This window comes from Anomaloglossus baeobatrachus, chromosome 4 (assembly GCF_048569485.1).
Source record: "Anomaloglossus baeobatrachus isolate aAnoBae1 chromosome 4, aAnoBae1.hap1, whole genome shotgun sequence".
NCBI classification, from domain to species: domain Eukaryota; kingdom Metazoa; phylum Chordata; class Amphibia; order Anura; family Aromobatidae; genus Anomaloglossus; species Anomaloglossus baeobatrachus.
In genome coordinates, this window is record NC_134356.1 from 610,573,642 (window position 1) to 610,594,315 (window position 20,674).

The 20,674-nt window shown below is 47.6% G+C and overlaps 1 protein-coding gene across 4 annotated transcripts in view; it reads right to left on the reverse strand.

Moving 5' to 3' along the window:
• Positions 1 to 20,674, reverse strand: part of KANSL3 (KAT8 regulatory NSL complex subunit 3) — a 314,370-nt gene that overhangs the window by 194,806 nt on the left and 98,890 nt on the right. Inside the window, exon 3 of one of the 4 annotated variants that reach the window (XM_075346204.1) lies at positions 16,902 to 16,970. The exons of the other annotated variants lie outside the window; for them this stretch is intronic. The gene's annotated coding sequence lies outside the window, so the exon portion shown is untranslated. The remainder of the gene's footprint in view (positions 1 to 16,901; positions 16,971 to 20,674) is intronic. 4 annotated transcript variants of the gene reach the window in all.

Sequence of the window (20,674 nt, forward strand, 5' to 3'; positions counted from 1 at the left end):
TGCATCAAAAATGCACCAAAAACACAACAAAAACGCACTGAGTTTTTACGTTTTGCCCAATTGCTTTTTTAAGTTAAATCTATTGCATGGAAGGGCTCCAAAACGCTTCAAAAACGCAGAAATAATTGTCATGCTGCATCTTGGATGCACCTTCAAAAATGCACTAAAAACGCAACAAAAACGCACTGCGTTTTTACTGCGTTCTTACCGTGTTTTTCCCAATGCATTTTTAAGTCAAACCTATTGACTGGAAGGGCGCCAAAACGCTGCAAAAACACAGAAATAATTGACATGCTGCATCTTCAAAAAATCAGCCAAGATGCAGCCAACAAAAGATGCCCAGTGTGGACAGCAAAATAGAAATCTCAGACTTTGCTGGGAGGAGGAAATGCATGCATCTTGGTGATGTCAAAAATGCACCAAAGATGCACAAAAGATGCCCTGTGTGAACTTAGTCTAACTGTACATCATTTGTGAATAGGTCTTTTTTAGGCTACGTTCACACAGGGCAACTTTTGATGCATCTTTGGTGCGTATTGGACATCACAAAGATGCATGCATTTCCTTTCACCAGCAAAGTCTATGAGATTTCTATTTTGCTGTTCACACTGCATCTTTTGGAGAGGCATCCATTTATTCTGTTTTTACCATCATCACTAGTAGATATCCATTGCCTGATATTGTCTGTATGTTATACTAACGTATGTGGGATCCTGAGGGGATACGTCAACTATGAGCACTGTCCAATATGGAATATATTATAATAACAAATCATTGCCTTAATTTAAATGTTTTGTATATCCTGAATCCCTAGCGATTTATAAGGCCTGGTCCAGGTACATTTTCTGTGCTTTTAAAGGATATTCACCTAATGTCTTAATAAACTTTTTGTACTATTTTTTTGCACTATAAAAACTCTATGTTCCTTCTTTTCATATACAATTTTTTTCTCATGCAGAATCAGCAGGAGAAAAAGAAAGCTGGTCGGCATGCTCCATAGTATAAGGGTACCGTCACACTTTAGCGACGCTCCAGCGATCCCACCAGCGACCTGACCTGGTCAGGATCACTGGTGCGTCGCTACATGGTCGCTGGTGAGCTGTCAATCAGGCAGATCTCACCAGCGACCAGCCCCAAACCAGCAGCGACATGTGGCAGCGATGCTGTGCTTGGTAACTAAGGTAAGTATCGGGTAACCAAGAGCTTGGTTACCCGATATTTACCTTGGTTACCAGAGCACACCGCTTAGCGCTGGCTCCCTGCACTCTTAGCCAGAGTAAACATCGGGTTAATAAGCAAACCGCTTTGCTTATTTACCCGATGTGTACTCCGGCTACGTGTGCAGGGAGCCGGCACTGGCAGCGTGAGAGCAGCGGACACTAGTAACCAAGGTAAATATCGGGTAACCAAGCAAAGGGCTTCGCTTGGTTACCCGATATTTACCTTGGTTACAGCTTGGCGCAGGCTGCCAGAAGCTGGCTCCCTGCACATTCAGATTGTTGCTCTCTCGCTGTCAAACACAGCAATGCGTGCTTCACAGCGGAGAGCAACGTCCAAAAAATGAACCAGCGCTGTGTGTAACGAGCAGCGATCTCACAGCAGGGGCCAGATCACTGCTCAATGTAACACAGCGAGATCGCTAATGAGGTCACTGGTGTGTCGCAAAAAACGTGACTCAGCAGCGATCTCGCTATGTGAGAAGTACCCCTAAGACTGAGCAGAGTGGCATCTGGTAAAACATCAGATAAAATGCATTTGATTTATACACAAATGTGAACAAGCCCCTTATAAACAGAAACGCTGTTTGTACTCTCAATAAAGAGTTCATTCTTATGTGACTTCATCGGTTAAGGTAGGGAGTGGGAATAGGACTCCTGACTTTACCCGACAGATGATGGTAAAAGGTGGGGAATGGATCTGGAATGTTGAGTTTCCGTGCCTGATCAGGCAGTAGCTTCTTCCTTTCTCCCTTTACAAAATACAGTCCACACCAAGCATGCATATGTATAGGCGCTGGCAGGGATTGCTTGTGCCCAGTGAGCATCCGGATGAAAACCATCTAATACTAATGGCCAGCGCTAGCTGAATCTGCCGTAGGTTTACAGATAAATAAATGAAATATGGAAGATCTGCTGCGTATCAAACGCTATGTGAATATATCCTTAGACCATGTTCATAAGGTGTGTTTTTGCTGTGTTTTTTTAACGCAAATTAAAAGCTGCTTTTTAGGCTGCGTGCCCGCGATCAGGGTAGACAGCGTTTTGAACGCAGCATGTTATCGCTGCATCCAAAACACTGTGATGAACAGTACAAGCACAGTGAATGGGATTTATAGAAATCTCCTGCACCCTGTACTTGTTTAGCCCACAGCGTATAATGATATGCGTTGCGGCTTATCGGGCAGCAGCATGTCAATTATTGCGGTGCCACGAGTCTTCTCCGCAGGGAGAACAGAGAGGAAGACAGCAGTGGCCCAAACCATGATCATGGGCAAGTACAACTACGGTCTCCTGCAGTGAGCACTTGCGGCCCCGAATGAGAGGACATGCTGCGCCTAAGACACGGTATATCCGGATCGTGGGCACTTTGCCTTACAGTACTTGCAAAAGGTTTGAGATTTCAGAAATCTCATGCACACAGCTTTTTTTTTTCCTGACTGAAATGGAAAACTGCTGCATTTTTTAAAGAAACAGCATGTCAATTATTTCATCATTTGAAAGTGCAGTAACGGTACAAAAGAGCAATCGCCACGTTTTTGCTGCTTTTGTGGTATATGAAACTTACTTTATTAAAATGACATATCAAAAACTCTGGTATTAAAAAATGCAACAAAAAACACAGCAAAAACGCAACATGTGAACATAGCCTAAAGCTTGCAAATACACAGTAAGGTGTCCTCCAACAGCCATCTTGAAACTCCCATACATAAGTCCCACTAGGCTGATCTAATGTGTATGGCCAACTTACAAAAGTATGTATACCTAACAAGCAATTGCTTGAGTATGAGGTGCAAAACCTGGTGCAATCACAAAGCAAAGCAGCCTTTGGCTATGTGCGCATGTTGCCTTTTTTTGTGACCATAAAGATTCAGCGTTTTTGGCAGCAAAAAAAAGCACAAAAACGCACCTGCAGTAAAAACGCATCCAAAAATCGCATGTGTTTTGCGCGTTTTTTTGCTGCGTCTTGCTGCGTTTTTTCCTATGCATTGCATGGGTGAAAAAAAATGACATTTTTGTGTACTCACCGTAAAATGTCTTCCTTGGAGCCTTTCATTGGGGGACACAGACAGTGGGTATTATGGTGTCTCCAGGGGAGGCGTGACTAGATTTGCAAAAGTGTTAGCGCCTCCCCCCACAGCATATACCCCAACTAGGCAGGAAACTAGCTCAGTTTGGTGTAAAAGCAGTAGGAGAAAGACAACCAAAACCACAAGGGCGGGAGCTGTGTCCCCCAATGAAAGGCTCCAAGGAAAACATTTTACGGTGAGTACACAAAAATGTAATTTCCTTTCTCGCCTTTTCATTGGGGGACACAGACAGTGGGACTTCCCAAAGTAGTCCCTGGGTGGGAACTGAACTATTAACAGTGTATAACATCAGACTAAGAGCTGACTAACGACTGCAACTGCAGTCAACATATATCAAAACACTGTAAAAAAAACGAGCAGTGGCCACTTATAAATGGGCCACTGCCGCCTGAAGGACTTGTCTTCCAAGAGCAGCATCCGCGGAAGCATGCGTATGCACTCTGTAGAATTTTGAAAACGTGTGCACACTGGACCAGGTAGAGGCCTTGCAAAGTTGGGCCGCCGAAGCCTGATGGCGGATAGCCCAGGAAGCACCCACTGCTCGCGTAGAGTGGTCCCGCACATATTGAGGAGGAATAACACCTCGTGCTTTGTATGCCTCACAGATGGGAGACCTGATCCATCGAGAAATCGTGGATTTAAAAGCCGGATTGCCCTTTTTGTGTCCTTGTGAGAGGACGAAGAGGGCATCGGACTTGCGCAACGGCGCTGTTCTGGAGCTGTAGATCTGCAGAGCCCTGACGAAATCTAGAGTGTGAAGGGCTTTTTCAAAAGAGTGGACCGGGACCGTGCAGAATGACAACAACACAATGTCCTCGTTTAAGTGGAAAGAAGATCCGACCTTCGGGAGAAAAGCGGGGGAAGGCCGAAGGACCACCTTATCATGATGGAAAATCAGGTAAGGTGAGCGACAGGAAAGAGCCGCTAGTTCGGACACTCGACTGATAGAGGTAGTGGCGACTAAAAAGGCAACCTTTCAGGACAGTCGTTGAAGAGAGATTTCTCTCAGAGGTTCGAAGGGAGGAAGCTGAAGAGCTCCGAGAACCAGATTGAGATTCCAGGGATCTAAGGGGTGGCGATAAGGAGGGACCAAATGCGCCACCCCCTGAAGAAAGGTATGGACCTGAGGGCGAGAAGCCAGTCGCTTCTGGAAAAATAGTGACAAGGCAGAAACTTGTCCTTAAAGGGTACTGAGAGCTAGTCCCGAGTCCAGACCGTCTTGCAGAAAGGCAAGAACATTAGGGATTGAAAGGGTAAGGGGCAACCGATTATGACGGTCACACCAGGAAAGATAGGTCTTCCAGGTCCTGTGGTAGATACTGGCGGAGGAGGGCTTCCGAGCATTAAGCATGGTATGAACTACCTTAGAAGAAAGACCTGATTTTGCTAGAATCAAGGATTCAAGCGCCACACCGTCAAATGCAGCTGTGCTGTATTCTGGTGGAATATTGGACCTTGCGACAGAAGATCCGGGCGGTCGGAAAGACGCCAGGGAGTGTCGCCGAGCAGTTGGAGAAGGTCTGGGTACCAGGCTCTCCTGGGCCAGTCCGGGGCCACGAGGATCACCGGGATTCCCTACGCTTTGATTTTCTTGATTACTCTCGGAATGAGAGGAAACGGAGGGAAGATGTAGGGTATGCAGAACTGCGCCCACAGAAAGACTAGGGCGTCTGAGCCGATCGCTAGCGGGTCTCTCGACCGGGATATGAAGGGACGTATTTTGGCATTCATTCGAGACGCCATGAGGTCCACATCCGGGAGTCCCCAACGAAGAGTAATCTGATGGAACACTTCGTTGTGGAGGGACCATTCCCCTGCCGCTAGACCTTGCCTGCTGAGAAAGTCTGCGGCCCAGTTGTCTACCCCTGGGATATGGACAGCTGAAATAATGGAGATGTGCTTCTCTGCCCAAAGAAGAATCCTGGATACTTCCTTCATCGCTGCCTTGCTGCGAGTTCCTCCCTGACGGTTGATGTAAGCCACGGCCGTGGCATTGTCTGACTGGATCCGAACAGGGAGGCCCAATAGTAAGGGTTGAAAATTCTGAAGGGCCATAAATATGGCTCTGATCTCCAGAACATTGATGTGCAGGGAGTGCTCGGAAGGAGACCAGCGTCCGTGAACAGTGTGGTGGAGAAACACCGCCCCCCAGCCTATCAGGCTGGCATCCGTCGTGACTACTTGCCAGTGGACCGGGCGGAAGGACTTCCCTTGAGATAGGGATGAGGCTTGAGTCCACCAGACGAGGGAGCTGAGCGCAGACAGAGATAGGCGGACTGACTGGTCTAGGGAAGCTGGACTCTTGTCCCAGGAGGATAGAAAATCCAGTTGTAGAGGGCGCAGATGGAATTGGGCAAAGGACACGGCTTCTATGACCGCCACCATCTTGCCTAACACTCTCATTCCATTCCGAAGGGATGTGTGACGGCGAGAGCGGAAAGATTGGGCGGCCCGGATCAGGGAAGACCTCTTGTCCTGTGGAAGAAAAACTCGGGACTGAGCCGTGTCTATCAGCATACCTAAAAAGGTGATGCGCTGATGAGGAATGAGGGATGGACTTGTTGAAGTTGATAAGCCATCCTAGCCTTGACAGCATGTCTAGGCAAATCTGCACGCTTTCTGAGCAAACTTGAAGAGAGCTCCCTTTGACAGGAAGGTCGTCCAAATAGGGAACGACCAGGATGCCTCTGGGCGTAAAAGGACATAACGGCTGCCATGACCTTTGTGAAGACCCGAGGCGCAGTGGCCAGCCCAAAGGGGAGGGCCCTGAATTGCAAATGACGGTGTCCTACGGCAAAGCGAAGGAACCGTTGATGAGAGACACATATGGGAATGTGTAAATAAGCATCTTGAACGTCTATGGAAGCTAGGAATTCTCCAGGTTCCATGGCGGCTAGCACTGCTCTCAATGATTCCATTCGGAAAGTTCGAATGCGTACGAATTTGTTCAGCCGTTTGAGGTCCAAGATAGGGAGGACAAGGCATCTTTTTTGGGAACGACAAAAAGGTTTGAATAGAAACCTTTGCCGCGCTGTTCCAGGGGCACTGGAATGATGACGTTTGCTTTCTGTAAAGAGGCTATGGCCTGAAATAAGGCCTGTCTTTGCGTTTTGGACTTTGGAAGAGGAGAACGCAGAAACCTGTTGGCCGTCAGGGAATGGAAATCGATCTTGTAACCTGAGGTGACGATTTCTCGAACCCAAGCATTGTGAGTGTGATCTAGCCAGATATCCCGAAAAAGCAGAAGCCACCCTCCAACAGGAGTCGGATCTGAGGGATACCTGGCGTCATGCTGAGGGGGCCTATACAGAGCGAGGTCCTTTGGGTTTAAGTTGCTTGGAGTGGGAACGCCAAGAAGAGCCCCTTGAGGGACCGGATCCTCGATCTGAGCATTGGGATGATCCTTGGGCTGATGGTTTTTGGGGGGCAGGCCGAAAGGACTGCCTGCGCTAAGGAGATTTTTTTTTTTTTTTTTTTTAAATTCCTGGATACAGGCCGCTTTTGAGGTAGAATGGTACTTTTACCACCCGTCGTCTCAGATATGAGTTTGTCCAGGGATTCTCCAAACAGCCGCAGGCCATGGAAGGGGAGTGTGGACAGGGATTTCTTGGAGGCACTGTCCGCATTCCATATTTTTAGCCAAAGGACTCTGCGGGCAAAGACAGCATTGGCCGCCGATAGGGCTGACAAACTAGCTGCATCTAGGGAGCCATGAAGAAAATAATTAGAGGCTAGAGAGAAGAAATCAAGGATCTCAAAAGCCGCCGGGGGAATATTACAAGAGCGAAGCATCCTGCGTAGGTTCTTGCTCCACCCCCCCATAGCTCTCGCGACCCATGTTAAGGCAAACAGGGGGCGAAAAGAGGAGCCCGAAGCCTGGAAAATAGATTTGACCGCAGCATCAACTGCGCGGTCGGACGAGTCCTTGAGAGACGCGTTGTCTGAAACAGACATGACCGTGTGTTTAGCCAGTCTGGATACTGGCGGATCCACAACGTGGGGTACTGACCAGGGCTTAACCATTTCAGAGGGAAAGGGATAAGCAAATGAAGAGAAGGGTTTTTTATTAAACCTTCTATCAGGGTGATCCCACCGTTTAGATATAATTTGCCGAAAAACTGGATCCTGAGCAAAGGATTTAGGAGGCTTCTTGGCCCGCTTGATTCCCGACTGAGAAGTTGGGTCAGGAGGCTGATCAGAGATCGACAGAGAGTGATTGACAGCCGAAATTAGTGTGTCTTCTATATGCCTAGACTCAGAAAGGACATCTGAATCAGAGTCAGAGTCTTGAGAATCGTGACTACTAAAGATCATGGAACCTCGGTCAGACTGACTACCGTCCGAGTCGGATGAGGTGTAGAGATCGCAATGGCGCCTTTTGGAAACAGCCTTTTTACGTTCTGGAGAAGAGACACCAGACGCAGCAGGCAGGCTTCTCTGAGGGAGCTGAGCCGGGGGAAGGCTGTGGGAGCCGGAGGACGGCTGGGATATCTGAGCGGCAAGGTAATCTAACCTTTTAGACATTAGAAGAGCCCATGCCCCGGCATCGTGGATAGCTTCGGCCATTAGAAAACGAGCGTCCACAGGTGGTACAGGCATAGTACAGGTCCGCAGAGGACGCCCGGGAAGGTTTATCACCCTTCCGGTTACGCATGTCAGCAATAGAGTCCTACAGCCCTATAGGGGTAGAGTTATATGAGTGAGGAGCCACTAGCAGTATTATAAAGTGACTGCTATGCAGAGCCGGTATATACCACAGCAAAATGGCATATACTGTCAACAACCGGCATATACCTGCAGGCAGAGCCAGTATATACCGCTAATAGCTGATATACACCGCTAGCCAGCAGGCACACACCGCTAGAGAGACAGCGATATACCGCTGAGCAGAGCGGTATATAGTGCTGCAGAAGTGCAGAGCCAAGTCTGCTCCCCACATGGAAAATGGCGTCCAGTGTTCCTGGCAGCCTGGAGGAGAGAGACGGGCCCCAGAGGCTGAGTGGTCTCAGGGCTGGGACTAAGTGTGACGGCCAATCGGAAAGGAGCTGCTCCTGAGTGAGGGAGCGGCTTCCAGAGTAGTGAGAGGGGGCGTTGCTAGAATGCAGGCCGAAGCCAGTGGCTAAATTAATGATGCTCCCCGGGATCACGGCCTGCATTGACCCACCGGCGCCATTCCAGGCGGCGGTTTGGATGCAGGGGACAGATGACTCGTCGTTTCCCTACCTGCTCCTGGCTCCGTCTGAAGACGCGTCGGTGATGGATGCGGGGATCTCAGGGACGCATCTTCGGCTCAAGGCTCAAGCAGGTCCTCAGCTCTGCTAGCCCTCTGGAGCTACCTTGGTGTGAGGTGCTTCCAGGGAGCCTGGAGGGGTACGCAGACCCGACCACTTGGGTGCGAGGGAAGACTGACTGCTTGTGCACACCAGGTTTCCTCTGCCCGTACACGGGGGGAACGGGGGTGGCAAGGCACCCTGGTATTGTCCCTATCAAAAATAGAATGAATAAGAAAAAGAAAACAAAATAAAAAGTAAAAATAAAAACAAAATAAGCTGGCCTGAGGCACCTCTGGTGGAGCTCAGTCCAGACATGTCAGCCTCCCTGCTGACACTAGAAAAAAACTGAGCTAGTTTCCTGCCTAGCTGGGGTATATTCTGTGGGGGGAGGAGCTAACACTTTTGCAAATCTAGTGTCACGCCTCCCCTGGAGACACCATAATACCCACTGTCTGTGTCCCCAATGAAAAGGCGAGAAAGGAATGCTGTCAAAAACGCAGAAATAATTGACATGGTTGCTTGCATCTTTGTAGTCACCACAAAAACGCACCTAAAACAAAACTGCACTGTGCGGACAGAAAAAATGAAAAATCAGACTTTGCTGGGGAGGCAAAGTCATGCAGTTTTTAAACCAAAAACGCAGCCGAAAAACGCGCAAAAACGCTGTGAAAAACGCACTGTGCGCACATAGCCTTAATTAATGGCCGGTAAAATGAAATAGTTGTTTCTCCGGAAAATCAAATAACTAACGAGCGATGTGTCAGCCAATCTTTCTGGCTTTACTCTTGATTGTTCCACATAGTGAAATATAAAAAAAACCAAAACGACTCATCTGATCAGACTTTTATCAACATGTGGTCTGAGTGTCATTTGGTTTTCTCTTAAAGGCAGAAATAAAAAATAGTTTCTTCACCTTCTCCATTCTGACAGTCTTTGAAAATTGGTCGCATTCTGTCATTCGAGTGTGGTTCGATTTTTTTTTTCACGGGTCGTTGGCCTTCATTGCTAATTTTGATCAGACTCTAGGATCAAAAATCGGACATGTCTCTGCAATTTTCCAAGCTAGCCTCATAAATTATTACAAGTAGCACTTGTACATGAAAATTGAAATTATGAATGAGTCCTTAGGTGGACTACACACATCCAACATTCACAGTCCGAGCATGGACATGCCATGAATCTCCTGACCTAAGCTCAATAGCCTCATACAGTTGTGCTCAAAGTTTACATACCCCGGCAGATTTTTTGCTTTCTTGGCCTTTTTTCAGAGAATATGAATGGTAACACAAAATCTTTTTTTCCCACTCATAGTTAGTGGTTGGGTGAAGCAATTTATTGTCAAACTACTATGTTTTCTCTTTTTAAATCATAATGACAACCAAAACCATCCAAATGACCCTGTTCAAGTAGGCTGGTTTCACATCAGCGTTTTTCTGCCGGGCGGCACAAAAACGCAAAACGCATGTTGCCGGATCCTGTTGAATTGGACTTGAACGCATGCAAACGCAAGTATAAATTTACTGGATCCTGTGGTAGAGATTCACAGCAACTGTGAAAACCGGATCCGGCGCCCATTGAAATACATTGCAGCTACTGCCGCAATGTACAGGATCCGGTGAGATGCAGTTTTTGAACGGAGGCGAAAAACGCAACATGTTGCGTTTTTGCTACAAGGTAAAAAAACTGCAACTCACCGGATCCTGACATAGCCGCATGCAAACGCATGTTGCCGCAAGTCCGCTGTCATTGCATTGAGCTGACAACAGATCCGGCAACATGCGTTTTTCTGCCGCCCGGCATAAAAACGCTGATGTGAAACCAGCCTTACCCTGCTAATTTTGGCCTCATAACATGCACAGAAGTTGACACAAATGGGTTTGAATGGCTAATAAAGGTAACATGCTCACCTGTGACCTGTTTGCTTGTAAGCAGTGTGTGTGCATAAAAGGTGAGCGAGTTTCTGCAATCAAGACAGACTCTTGCATCTTTCATTCAGCCACTGACGTTTCTGGATTGTGAGTCATGGGAAAAGCAAAAGAATTGTTCTACGGATCTACGGGAAAATATAGTTGAACTGTAAAAACGGGAAAGGGATACAAAAAGATATCCAAGGAATTGATAATGCCAGTCAGCGATGTTCAAACTGTAGCAAATGGAAAATCAGGGGCTCTGTAAGAACCAAACCAAGATCAGATAGTCCAACAAAAATTTTGGCCACAACTGCCAGGAGAATTGTTCAGGATGCAAAGAAAAACCCACAAATAACATCAGCTGAAATACACGACTCACTGAAAACTAGCGGTGTGGCTGTTTCAATATGCACAATAAGAAGGCACTTGAAGAAAAATGGGCTGCATTATCGAGTTGCCAGAAGAAAGCCATTACTGTGCAAATGCCACAAAGTATCTCGCCTACAATATGCCAAATAGCACAGAGACTAGGATCAAAACTTCTGGAACAAGGTACCGTATTTTTCGGAATATAAGATGCACTTTTTTCCCTCAAATGTTGGGGGAAAGTGGAGGGTGCGTCTTATAGTATGAATGTAGGGTTGCAGGCAATGAGGGTGGAGCGGGTCATCGGCGGCACAAGCAGGATGTAGCAGCACTTGACGTGACCACGTGGGCCTGCTCATTTCATATGCACGCCCATCCTCCCACCCATCATCTCTCAGCACTGAAGCCGGCGCTGACAGGTGGGCGGGGGGGGGTGCGTGCATAGTAAACAGCCGTTCCGCATGATCACCCCTGGCAACTACAGCCTGCAGTGATCATGTGCTGCTGTATTCACTGCCACCCACGTATTAGCATCAGCACGGGGGGCAGTGAATATTACGGTATACTCACCGTTCCCTGCAGCATCGCGATGTCCTCCTGTCTGCCGGCCAGCTAATCTGTTTAGAGAGCGGTGAGCACAGCGATGACGTCATCCCTGTGCTCACCGCTCTCCACACACATCAGCGGGCGACAAACCAGAGGACATCGCGATGCTGCAGGGGAACAGCTCCACACAGGTCAGCGGTGCTGACACAGAGAGGAAGATGATCAATGCTGCAGGAAGTGAGGAAAGAAGAGTATAAATGTTTATTTTTTTTCTGTGCCATAGGAAACAGGCCATATAGCAGGATGGGGTATATGGTAGGATGGGGTATATAGCAGGATGGGGATACATATAAGGATGGGGATAGATATAAGAATGGGGGTATTTAGCAGGATGGGGGTATTTAGCAGGATGGGGGTATTTAGCAGGATGGGGGTATTTAGCAGGATGGGGATCATATACAAGGCAGGAGGATCATTACCAGGATGGGTTACCTTAGTAGAAAATTTGGGGACATTACTCCATAACAGTGTCAGCAGCAGATCTTCGCCCCATAACAGTGTGTCATGACCACATTTTTTGCTTAAAATTTTATTTTCCTCCTCTAAAACCAGGGTGCGTCTTATGGTCCGGTGCGTCTTAAAGTCCAAAAAATACGGTAGTTTGGAGTGATGAGACCAAAATCAAACTTTTTGGCCAGAACCATAAACGTTACATTTGGAGAGGTGTCCACAAAGCCTATGATGAAAGGAACATCATTCCAACTGTAAAGCATGGAAGTGGATCGTTGATGATGTGGGGGATGTGTGAGCTACAAAGGCATAGGAAACTTGGTCAAAGTTGAAGAAAAGATGAATGCAGCACGTTATCAGCAAATACTGGTGGCAAATTTACATTCATCAGCCTGGAAGCTGCACATGAGACGTACTTGGATATTTCAACATGACAACGATACAAATTAAAAGGCCAAGTCGACCTGTCATTGGCTACAGCAGAACAAAGTGAAGGTTCTGGAGTGGCCATCTCAGTCTCCTGACCTCAAGATCATTCAGCCACTCTGGGGAGAACTCAAGCATGCAGTTCATGCAAGAAAGGCCAGGAATTTACAGGAACTGGAGGCTTTTTGCCAAGAAGAATAAGCAGCTTTACCATCTCATAAAATAAAGAGCCTCATCTACAACTACCACAAAAGGCTTCAAGCTGTCATTGATGTTAGAGGGGGCAATACACAGTATTAAGAACTGGGGTATATGAACTTTCGATAAGGGTAATTTGGATGGTTTTGGTTGTGATTAAGATATAAACAGAGAAAACATAGTAGTTTGACAATAAAAGGCTTCACCCAACCACTAGCCATGAGTGGAAAAAACGTTTTTGTGTTATCATTCATATTGTCTGAAAAAAGGCCAAGAAAGCAAAAAAATCTGCCAAGGTATGTAAACTTTTGAGCACAACTGTATGTAACTATCAGGCTGTTGAGTTCATGTCATAAGAATTCTTAACCGGGTCTTTGCTTGTCGGCTTTAGACGCGCTCTGCGCATGGTCGGGAGTGCAGGAACCCTAAGATCATGCGCAGTGCGCTTGTGAAGCCGATAAGCATACACCCGACTAGAAGGCTACGCAAATGAGAAGCGCGCAGGATCCCCAGGAGCTGACGGTGACGTCACTCATGTAAATCCATGGTATAACACCCACAGGGGTGTGATACCACGGAAAGAAGGCAAACTAGACGAGGCGAAGCAACACCCTGGGGACTAGTCTCTCTGCTCATTTACATAGGGAACAAGTGAGTTAGGCTGGTTTCACATCCTCGTTTTTTTGAAGGACATAAAAAAAAAAACCGCAAACCGCATGTGACTGGATCCTGTTGATTAACTGTTGTGGCATTGGAGTCATGTGACCAGGAGTCAGTGGAAGTGGACAATGAGAGAGATAGAGAGAGGCTGTACAACTGGCTGCTTTCTGGGCATACTCAGTACAGCAAACAGGATCCTTTCTATTAGGATAACATTGTTCACATGCGTTTCTGTGCAGTTCACTCAGGATCCAGTAACATGCAGTGTTTGGACGCAGGACAAAAACGCTACAAGTAGGCCTCTTTCACACATTTTTTGCATCAGGCACAATACGGCGAAATGCGTATAAATCTGATCTGTCGCCGGATCCGCTTTATTCCCCATTGACTTGTATTGGCGCCGAATGGCCATGCGTTGCATGCGGTGTCCGCCAGATCCGGCAAAATTTCTTCGTCCAGCTGCCGGAAAGGACGCAGCATGGAATGTTTTTGTCTCTGGTGCCGTCAGGCATGTTGTATAATGGAAGCCTATAGGCTGCTTTACACCTTACAATTTCTCGTGCAATCACATTTGCGATCGCACCCGCCCCCATCGTTTGTGCGGCACGGGCAATTTCTTGCCCGTGTCGCACAATGTTTCAACCCCCCGTCACATGTACTTACCTTCCAAACGACCTCGCTGTGGGTGGCGAACATCCACTTCCTGAAGGAGGAGGGACGTTCGGCGTCACAGCGACGTCACACAACGGCCTGCCAATAGAAGCGGAGGGGCGGAGATAAGCGAGACGTAAACAGCCCACCTCCTTCCTTCAGCATTGCCGGCGGCCCCAAGTAAGCTGTGTTCATCATTCCCGGGGTGTCACACGGAGCGATGTGTGCTGCCCCGGGTACGATGAACAACAGGACGTGCGATTTTTAGAAAATGAGCGACGTGTCAGCGATGAACAAGAAGGTGAGTATTTCTGCTCGTTCATAGCTGTCACACGCTACGATATCACTAACGAGGCCGGATGTGCGTCACTTACGACGTGACCCCGCCAACATCTCGTTAGATATATCGTAGTGTGTAAAGCCCACTTATGGGCGACTGATCCGTCGTCATCTGGCATATGACAGAATCCAATGACGGATCCGATTTTTTGAACTGAGAATGCTCAGTATCACAACGGATCCATCATAAAACAGAAGGAACGCATGGAAAAAACTGATGTGACGGATCAGTTTTTCGCCAGATCCGTCGCATCAGTTTTTTCGCCGGATTGTGCCTGACAGCAAAAACCGGATGTGTGAAAGCAGCCGTAGCGTTTTTGAAACAAGGTAAAAAAATGCAAAACAACGGATCCAGTATATGACGCATGTAAATGCATACAAACGCATCTTAATGTGATTCCATTGAAAATGCATTGAAATGACAACGCATTTGTCAAGGATCAAGTCACATGCGTTTTGCGGGTTTTTTTTGCAGTCAGTCAAAAAAACGCTGATGTGAAAGCAGCCCTAGAAAACTTTTTTAATAAATTCATTTTACACAATATTACAACACAGGGATGGGTAGGAAGTGGTTTTTAGGAAACACATCACCCTGCTTGTAGCTTACAAGGCATATGTGACCTGACAGGTTCCCTTTAACCTTTTTTCCAGCAGTGTGTTTTTTACTCAAGACACAATACTGGCAGTCCCCAGGTTATTAACTAGATAGGGTCAGTAGGTTTGGTCAGAATCTGATTTTTTTTATGCAAGTTGGGAAAAGTATTCGCCCCTCATTGCAGACCACTCTGGCTGCCTCGCTACATGGTATTTTTTTTCCATGCTTCGGTGCCTCATCTCCAGACTCTACATTACAGTCCAGGACGTATGGGCAAGTCCTGGCCATGTAGGTCACTGCATGTTGTAAGGTTGCGATGTCAGGACATGTGCTGTGGCTTTATACGTAAATTGACCTCTGAGGCATGTCTAGCGCCTAAAGCCTTGGCTTATATAGCAGCCGGAGATACGAAGTACAACAGTGGAAAGAAGACCAGGACTGAGCTACAGGGCAGCCAGAGAGATACTTTTTACTTATCATTCACCTCTCTGGCAACCTCGCCCTCTTCTTCGCCGTCAAGCACGAAATCTATGGCCTCTTCTCTATAGGTGAGAACTTCTGGCCACATCCAGGCCTTAGAGGTGACTGCGCATTATTTGGTCGTGGCACACATTTTGACATGCTGCAACCTTACAATACACAATGACCTCCGACGACTAATCGCGTCCCAAAGTCCTGGCCTGTAGTGAAGAGGCTAGTGATGAATGATGAGGTATTAATTTTGTCTGCATCTTACAAATATCCGACTTATGGTTACGAATGTAAATCGGTGACTGCCTGTAGTATATAATCTATTGCTCTACTGTGTCTGGCATGAATGAAAGACTGTCAGAAAAAGGTCAAGTTGAGTTCATAGTTTTAAACTTTGAACTCCATTTGCCTCATTGTATTTAAAGGAAACCTGTCATCAGAAATGTAGCTATAAACCTAAAAGTTTCCCCCTCTGCAGCTCCTGGGCTGCATTCTAGCAAGGTTCCTGTACTTTTTGTGGCCCCTTTTAAACCAAATTAAATACTTTATAAACTTGTACCTTTTGCTATGTAAATTTTGTAAATTGTCCATGGGGGCGGGCTCTCTGCTGACCGTTGCTGTTCCTCCAGCACATTGACGCCGTCAACCCACGCTGCATTTCATCCATCAGGACACCGCCCACTGCGCCCGAGGTGCAGGTGTGGCCAAGGGGCCACAAAAAGTACAGGAACCTTGCTAGAATGCAGCCCAGGAGCTGCACAGGGGGAAACTTTTAGGTTTATAGCTAAATTTCTGATGACAGGTTCCCTTTAATGGCTCCTCTGAGGTTTTGGCAGAATACTTTTATTCTCCTCCATGGAATCTAAAATGTATTGTGAAACTCACATAAAAGAATTGGACATTAAAGGGTTAGATATAACCATACTGGCACTATCAGGTTGATTCTATGCATAACTTTAGGTGTCAGCTGGGATGTTTACTTTCTTGGATTTCAAAACCTAAAGTTTATAAAATCATCAGATTTTTGAGTGACAGCAGCTGAGGATCAGATTAACAGCTGGGAAGGTATTCATACTTATCCCCTCCCCCTGTTAGAATTAGCATAATTATTATAAAAATCGATTTAATTTTTCACTTGCAGGACCTGTACTGAGGTCATACCCATGTGACCAGAATGGGCGGGGCCTCAGCCAACAAAGCTTATACCACAAGCCCCATATTTCTGATGGCTGAGGCCCAGCCCCTTCTGGTCACATGGGTATGACTTCACATAGGTCCTGCAAGTGAAAAATTAAATTGATTGTATAATACTTATGCTAATTCTAACAGGGGATAACTCTGAATACCCCCCCCAGATATTATCTGATCTTCAGCTGCTGTCACTCAAGAAGCTGACGATTTAATAAACCTTACTTTCTTGGATTTCAAAACCTTAATATCAAAGCTAACCACTAAAGGTATGTAGAGAATCAGCCTGATAGTGCCAGTACAGCACTTGCTTTAGGTTATATACGAAAATCCTGGTGATTGGTTCCCTTTAAAGTTTTGTACACACATTCTACAAGCAGCCAGGCATGTTTGACTGTGAAATGATGTGGCTTTTCAGAGAAAAACACTCTAAGGCCCTGTGTGCACGCTGCGTTTTTTACCGAGGTTTTGCTGTATCAATTGCCGCAGAAAATGTTCTTAACCTTGATGCAGTCCTTCCCCAGCAAAACCTATGGTGAAAAAAATATGCTGTGAGCACACTGCGTTTTTTTTCACTTACAGTTTTTGCTGCATGTTTTCTGCAGCAAAAGGAATTACCGTATTTTTCGCTTTATAAGACGCACCGGATTATAAGACGCACCCCCAAATTTGGTGAAGGAATAGAGAATTTTTTTTTTTAATAAATGGGGTCCGTCTTATAATGCTAGTGTCCGTCTAACAAATCATATAGGGTATATGTCCCTCATAGCCCCCCATCCTAAAATTAGCCCCCTTCATCTGGATATGGCCATCTTATATTGAATATAGCCCCCTGTGGCTGACACACACGGCCCCCCCTGTGGCTGACACACACGGCCCCCCCTGTGGCTGACACACACGGCCCCCCCTGTGGCTGACACACACGGCCCCCCCTGTGGCTGACACACACGGCCCCCCCTGTGGCTGACACACACGGCCCCCCCCTGTAGCTGACACACATGGGCCCCCCTGTGGCTGACACACACGGGCCCCCCTGTGTTAGATATCGCCCCCAGGCTGCTGCTTTTAGTAAAATAAACTCTTTCCTTACCTTCTCCAGCACTGTGCTCCCTCGTGTCCCCCTCCTCAGGGTTGAGCTCCGGCCTCCTGCCTGCATTTCCTGGTTCAAGGTCTGGTCATGTGATCGGCACAGCAGAGTGAAATCTCTGCGTGCCTGATCACAGCACCAGGAGGGAGACACGCTGGAGGGGGTAAGTAAAGAGTTTTTTTATTTTACTATGGGCAGCAGCATGGGGGCCATAGCTAACACAGGGGTGCATGTGCGATCAAAGGGGCGCAGGCAGGTATAATATGCGCCGCTCCCACAGCCCATCGCCGCGGTGCGATTTCAGCACCACAGCTATGAACAGCGGCTTTGCATATTATATGAGCCGGAGCAGGAGATCAAAGATTCCCTCCCTCAGCTTCACCAGCCCCCCCAGCAGCCCCCAGCACCGCTCCAGAGCGGCCCCCACCTCCCCTGGACCCTGCAGTATATAATCCGTATATTCGGTTTATAAGACGCACCCCCTACTTTCCCCCAAAATTTGGGGGAACAAAAGTGCGTCTTATAAAGCGAAAAATACGGTACATGTCACTTTTCATAGATAATGGTCAAAAACCACAGGGAACAACCCGTGGAAAAGCCGCAGCAAAACCGCGGTAAAACTGCATGCGGTTTTCGGGTGCAATAATCTTTCAGAGGGTATGGAATTTTCTTAAGAAAATTCAATTTTCTAGTGCACGCAGGGACTTAAGGCCCAGTCACACTAACAACTTACCAGCGATCCCAACAACGATACAACCGGATAGGGATCGCTGGTGTGTTGCTAGGAGGTCGCTGGTCAGATGTCACACTAAGCGACGCTCCAGCGATCCCACCAGCAACCTGACCTGGGGATAGGGATCGCTGGAGCGTCGCTACACGTGGAAGCATGCTGCGCTTGGTAACTAAGGTAAATATCGGGTAACCAACCCGATATTTACCTTGGTTACCAGCGCACACCTAGCCACAGTACACATGGGGTTAATTACCCGATGTGTACTGCAGCTACATGTGCAGAGAGCAGGGAGCCGCGCACATTGCTTAGCGCTGGCTCCCTGCTCTCCTAGCTACAGTACACATGGGGTTAATTACCCGATGTGTACTGCAGCTACATGTGCACAGAGCAGGGAGCCGCGCACACTCCTTAGCGCTGGCTCCCTGCTCTCCTAGCTACAGTACACATGGGGTTAATTACCCGATGTGTACTGCAGCTACATGTGCACAGAGCAGGGAGCCACGCACACTGCTTAGCGCTGGCTCCCTGCTCTCCTAGCTACAGTACACATGGGGTTAATTACCCGATGTGTACTGCAGCTACATGTGCACAGAGCAGGGAGCCACGCACACTGCTTAGCACTGGGTCCCTGCTCTCCTAGCTACAGTACACATGGGGTTAATTACCCGATGTGTATTGCAGCTACATGTGCACAGAGCAGGAGCCGGCACTGACAGCTGAGAGCGGCGGAGGCTGGTAACAAAGGTAAATATCGGGTAACCAAGGTAAGAGCTTCTTGGTTACCCGATATTTACATTGGTTACCAGCGTCCTCAGAAGCCGGCTCCTGCTGCCTGCACATTTAGTTGTTGCTCTGTCGCTGTTAAGGCCCCGTCACACTAAGCAACATCGCTAGCAACATCGCTGGTAACGAACAACTTTTGTGACGTTGCTAGCGATGTTGCTGTGTGTGACATCCAGCAACAACCTGGCCCCTGCTGTGAGGTCGTTGGTTGTTGCTGAATGTCCTGGGCCATTTTTTAGTTGTTGCTGTCCTGCTGTGAAGCACAGATCGCTGTGTGTGACAGCGAGACAGCAACAACTAATGTGCAGTGAGCAGGGAGCCAGCTTCTGCTGAGGCTGGTAACCAATGTAAACATCGGGTAACCAAGAAGCCCTGTCCTTGGTTACCCGATATTTACCTTTGATACCAGCCTCCTCCGCTCTCACTGTCAGTGCCGGCTCCTGCTCTGTGCACATGTAGCTGCAGCACACATCAGGTAATTAACCCGATGTGTGCTGTAACTAGGAGAGCAAGGAGCCAGCACTAAGCATTGTGCGCTGCTCCCTGCTCTGTGCACATGTAGCTGCAGCACACATCAGGTAATTAACCCGATGTGTGCTGTAACTAGGAGAGCAAGGAGCCAGCGCTAAGCATTGTGCGCTGCTCCCTGCTCTGTGCACATTTAGTTGCAGCACACATCGGGTTAATTAACCTGATGTGTGCTGTAACTAGGAGACTGGGGGCTGGTCACTGGTTGCTGGTGAGCTCACCAGCAACTCGTGTAGCCACGCTCCAGCGATCCCTGCCAGGTCAGGTTGCTGGTGGGATCGCTGGAGCGTCGCAGTGTGACAGCTCACCAGCAACCTCCTAGCAACTTACCAGCGATCCCTATCGTTGTTGGGATCGCTGGTAAGTTGCTTAGTGTGACTGGACCTTTACACACAGCGATGTGTGCTTCACAGCGGGAGAGCAACAACTAAAAAATGGCCCAGGACATTCAGCAACAACCAACGACCTCACAGCAGGGGCCAGGTTGTTGCTGGATGTCACACTAAGCAACATTGCTAGCAAGTTGTGCATCAGCAGCGATGTTGCTTAGTGTGACGGTACCTTTAGGGGATCCTGTCAGGTGCAATATGCACCCAGAACCACAAGCAGTCCTGGGTGCATATTGCTAATCTGTCTATCTGTCCCTGTATACACTAGCATAGATAAAGAGATCTTTAGAAAAAGTATTTCTAAAGATCATTTATGTGCTAATGAGGCCAGGGATAGTCACAAGGGCATTGAGACCCCTTTAAGCTGGGTTTACACACTGCAACATCGCATGCCAATTTCAGATCGTGCTGGCTCCCCTCTCTCTCGGTTTGGTCGTAGTTATGCTACAAATTCTGGTGGCCGGTCACCACCATGCCATGCACGCCTGATTTTGGTTTGCTTTGTATTCCCCCTGTTGGTAGCTGTTCAGATTCAGTTACCTCACCCCTTTCCACAGGCAATGCTAATTAAGCACCATCTTGGATCTGGTCTGCCTTTATCAATGGTTGCTGTTTGGCACTGGGAGGATCAGTTCTGATATAGTCCTGGTAGGGACATACTAAAAAGAATGATGAAAAGGAATAAATAAAAAGAATGAAGATAATAACATATTA